Raw genomic sequence first — 5423 nt, 5'->3', positions numbered from 1 at the left:
AAGGGGGGTTTGGAATTTACCATGGACAAGAGAGAAAGAGACTTTTACCGTTTTGAAGAAAGGGGGGTTTGGACTCCCGCTTGACTTCCGCTTGATTGAGAGAAACCAAAGGTAGGAATGGTAGCCCCGAAGAGGGGTATCGGCCTGAGTATTGGTGAAGATTAAATCGATCTGCTTCTCTGATAGACACAGCGATTGGTTGACTGGCACCAAAGTGTCAAGGCCACCCCCCAGAAATGGGGAGGGGCCCCTGTGAAATAAAATGGGTCCCCCAACCTGTCAGTCCAGGGGACATGGCAGTGTAGGGAGGACCCAGGCACCTGAGGGTGTCAGGGCCACCCCCCCAGAAATGGGGAGAGGCCCAGGACAACCCCCCAGAAATGGGGAGGGGCCCCTGTGAAATAAAATGGGTCCTGCAACCTGTCAGTCCAGGGGACATGGCAGTGTAGGGAGGACCCAGGCATCAGAGGGTGTCAGGGCCACCCCCCCAGAAATGGGGAGAGGCCCAGGACAACCCCCCAGAAATGGGGAGGGGCCCCTGTGAAATAAAATGAGTCCCCCAACCTGTCAGTCCAGGGGACATGGCAGAGTAGGGCAGGACCAGGCACCTAAGGGTTAGAGAAAGAGACTTTAGGACTTTACCATGGAGAAGAAAGGGGGGTTAGGACTTAATCATGTAGAAGGGGGGTTTGGAATTTACCATGGACAAGAGAGAAAGAGACTTTTACCGTTTTGAAGAAAGGGGGGTTTGGACTCCCGCTTGACTTCCGCTTGAGTGAGAGAAACCAAAGGTAGGAATGGTAGCCACAAAGAGGGGTACAGGCATAATTTTAAGTGAAGATCAAGCCAATCTGTTTGTCTGATAGACACAGCAATTGGTTGACTGGCACCAAAGGTGTCAGGGCCACTCCCCAGAAATGAGGAGAGGTCCAGGGCCACCCCCCCAGAGAGATGGGGAGGGGCCCCTGTGAAACTAAATGGGTCCACCGACCTGTCAGTCCAGGGGACATGGCAGTGTAGGGCGGGACCAGGCACCTGAGGGTTAGGGTTAGAGAAAGAGACTTTAGGACTTTACCATGTAGTTTTTTTTGGGATTGTACCATTTCGAAGAAAAGGGGGTTTTGGACCTTTCTCCCCCCCATAACTCTGCCTAGGAGGCTCCCCCTGGCCCCAAACTAGGTCTGGTCTGCTCATTAGAAGCCCCTCTATGTGCAGTGTTTGGATGGGATTTTTGTATTTGTATTTTTTGGAAACACCCCCTCTGAAGCCTTTTTTCCCCACAATCCCGACTAATCTGTTTACTGCCTGCCTACCTTTCTGTCTGTCTGTCTGTGTCTGTCTTAGTATATTGTATTTTTATATTTATCTGTATATTTAGGAGGTTTAGCATGGGTGTGTCATGGGATTTCAACAAGTTGAGACCATGCCAACAGGTCTTCTGCTCTAAGAGAAAGCTGAGACCAGCTTCATCAAGATCAACAAGATCATCTCAAAAAGTATTTTGAAAAGTATTTTGAAAAGTAATTAGAAAAGTCAGGTGAGTCAGGTGGCTGAGCGGTGAGGGAATCGGGCTATTATTTTTGAAAAGTAATTAGAAAAATATTAAAGTATTTTTGAAAAGTAATTAGAAAAATATTAAAGTATTTTTGAAAAGTAATTAGAAAAATATTAAAGTATTTTTGAAAAGTAATTAGAAAAGTATTAAAGTATTTTTGAAAAGTAATTAGAAAAGTATTAAAGTATTTTTGAAAAGTAATTAGAAAAATATTAAAGTATTTTTGAAAAGTAATTAGAAAAATATTAAAGTATTTTTGAAAAGTAATTAGAAAAATATTAAAGTATTTTTGAAAAGTAATTAGAAAAGTATTAAAGTATTTTTGAAAAGTAATTAGAAAAATATTAAAGTATTTTTGAAAAGTAATTAGAAAAATACTAAAGTATTTTTGAAAAGTAATTAGAAAAATACTAAAGTATTTTTGAAAAGTAATTAGAAAAATAATAAAGTATTTTTGAAAAGTAATTTATTAAAGTACTTTTCAAAATACTTTCAGAAATACTTTAATAATTTTCTAATTACTTTTCAAAATACTTTTCAAAATACTCCCGGCACATTGATGGGATTTCAACAAGTTGAGACCATGTCAACAGGTCTACTGCTCTAAGAGAAAGCTGAGACCATGTCAACAGGTTTACTGCTCGAAGAGAACCTGGGAAGCACCTGGGAACCAAACTTGGTCTGGTCGAAAAACGAAAAACAGGTTAAAATCCAATCCAAAACACGCCCGTAGAGGGGACTCTGATGAGCAGACCAGACCAAGTTTGGGGCATGTAGGGCCTTTCTAGGCAGAGTTATGGGCCGGACAAAAAGGGAAGAGAAATATGGTCGAAAATCTTAAAATCCAATCCAAAACACGCCCGTAGAGAGGACTCTGATGAGCAGACCAGACCAAGTTTGGGGCATGTAGGCCCTTTCTAGGCAGAGTTATGGGCCGGACAAAAAGGGAAGTCAAATATGGTCAATTTAAAACAAAATCCAATCCAAAACACGCCCGTAGAGGGGACTCTGATGAGCAGACCAGAACAAGTTTGGGGCATGTAGGGCCTTTCTAGGCAGAGTTATGGGCCGGACAAAAAGGGAAGTCAAATATGGTCGAAAATCTTAACCTTTTCAAAATCCAGTTAAATTTGCCTGAAAACGCCTAAACAGCATACCCAAAGTAAATTGGAAGCTGTTCTTGAACCATTTGGAGTACATGCATGTAAATGATCTCTTTTGAAAGCTGACACTCTGAAGTTATGTCCCCTGTTGTCAGGACCCCTGTCAGTCCTACTAGTGTTGAGTAATAGAAGCTTGAACACAAGGAAAGTGAAAATTTCTATTTCCGTCTAGATTTTGTTTTGAAAACAGAGGCCTGAAGAGGCCTAGAGGTGGTAGGTATTAGCTGGAAGACTAAATTGGACCACAGGTTGAAGCCTTACCCAATTCAAATCAAAAGTCAAACATAATACCACAATATATTCATATTTGACACATGTTTTTATAAGAGTACATCCATTCATTTTCTAAAAGGGCCTTTTGGAGACTCCAAAATGACCCTTTGTAACCAAGGTCAAATACTCAGGATAAAAGGTATTATTTTTCATAATTGTTATCTCTAATGAAAGGTGGTACTTAGAACTATCATATATAATAGCTAAATCCCTAATTAGTATTACTGAAACACAAAAATTGAAGCATGAACACATTGGAGTGCTTTATCTGATTCCCAGGATTGGCGCACAAAGAAAACTGATTCTTTCAACCCTATTGCGCAATCGACTTTTATTTTGACGGCTCCACAGACACATACAAATGAGGTATTGGCATTTTCAGCTAGCTTTCAGCTACAAGGCTAACGAGCTCATTTCAGAGCCAGTCGAAGCCAGTTCGAGAAATTTGTTTAGAAAGAGTGTGGGGGGGGGGGGGCGGGGGGGGGGGCAGGACGCACAGACCTAATTGGCTTTAGAGGGCTGTCAACGGGGCATGGAAGCTCCTATTGGGTCAAACAAGGTGTCAATCAAAAGGGGAGGGTTCAACGGACATTTTGATTGCTTCATATCGTGAAAACTCCGTTGCTAACCGGAGAACAGAACACTTTTATGTGAACAAGTTGTTTCTTCCGTCGGCTAACTTGCATAATGAAACAAAGGATAATGGCTATTCATGAACGTAAAACATTGTATTTGGACGAATTACTTTAATGGTTAGATACTTTGAACCCTTGGGAATGTACGCAGATCAAGTTTTGATGTGTTGTTTGCATACCTGGACGACACAGAACCTTTGAGGGTAAGTAGAGACGTTTGGCTTTGTAAACAACACCAAAGTGGTGACTGGACAAAGACGTTGACTAAACTTGTTGTTGTGACTCGATCTTGAAATGGTTTACATATCTACAAGCACAAGAATCGTAGCTTTCCAATGATGTATAACATGTGTAGTAGTCAAAAAAATATATTTATTAAAATTTAGTGCGTAGTAACAGGGGGGGGTAGGGGCAGTGTTTTCAGTCCCCTCTACGGGCGATTGGATTTTAAGATTTTCGACCATATTTGACTTCCCTTTTTGTCCGGCCCATAACTCTGCCTAGAAAGGCCCTACATGCCCCAAACTTGGTCTGGTCTGCTCATCAGAGTCCCCTCTACGGGCGTGTTTTGGATTGGATTTTGTTTTAAATTGACCATATTTCTCTTCCCTTTTTGTCCGGCCCATAACTCTGCCTAGAAAGGGCCTACATGCCCCAAACTTGGTCTGGTCTGCTCATCAGAGTCCCCTCTACGGGCGTATTTTGGATTGGATTTTAAGATTTCCGACCATATTTGACTTCCCTTTTTGTCCGGCCCATAACTCTGCCTAGAAAGGGCCTACATGCCCCAAACTTGGTCTGGTCTGCTCATCAGAGTCCCCTCTACGGGCGTGTTTTGGATTGGATTTTAAGATATTCGACCATATTTCTCTTCCCTTTCTGTCCGGCCCATAACTCTGCCTAGAAAGGGCCTACATGCCCCAAACATGGTCTGGTCTGCTCATCAGAGTCCCCTCTACGGGCGTGTTTTGGATTGGATTTTAAAATTTTCGACCATATTTCTCTTCCCTTTTTGTCCGGCCCATAACTCTGCCTAGAAAGGGCCTACATGCCCCAAACTTGGTCTGGTCTGCTCATCAGAGTCCCCTCTACGGGCGTGTTTTGGATTGGATTTTAAGATTTTCGACCATATTTCTCTTCCCTTTTTGTCCGGCCCATAACTCTGCCTAGAAAGGGCCTACATGCCCCAAACTTGGTCTGGTCTGCTCATCAGAGTCCCCTCTACGGGCGTGTTTTGGATTGGATTTTAAGATATTCGACCATATTTCTCTTCCCTTTTTGTCCGGCCCATAACTCTGCCTAGAAAGGGCCTACATGCCCCAAACTTGGTCTGGTCTGCTCATCAGAGTCCCCTCTACGGGCGTGTTTTGGATTGGATTTTGTTTTAAATTGACCATATTTGACTTCCCTTTTTGTCCGGCCCATAACTCTGCCTAGAAAGGCCCTACATGCCCCAAACTAGGTCTGGTCTGCTCATCAGAGTCCCCTCTACGGGTGTGTTTTGGATTGGATTTTGTTTTAAATTGACCATATTTGACTTCCCTTTTTGTCCGGCCCATAACTCTGCCTAGAAAGGGCCTACATGCCCCAAACTAGGTCTGGTCTGCTCATCAGAGTCCCCTCTACGGGCGTGTTTTGGATTGGATTTTGTTTTAAATTGACCATATTTGACTTCCCTTTTTGTCCGGCCCATAACTCTGCCTAGAAAGGCCCTACATGCCCCAAACTTGGTCTGGTCTGCTCATCAGAGTCCCCTCTACGGGCGTGTTTTGGATTGGATTTTGTTTTAAATTGACC

Source organism: Osmerus mordax, chromosome 3, assembly GCF_038355195.1.
Source record: "Osmerus mordax isolate fOsmMor3 chromosome 3, fOsmMor3.pri, whole genome shotgun sequence".
Taxonomy (NCBI): domain Eukaryota; kingdom Metazoa; phylum Chordata; class Actinopteri; order Osmeriformes; family Osmeridae; genus Osmerus; species Osmerus mordax.
Note: the sequence above shows the minus strand (reverse complement) of the source record.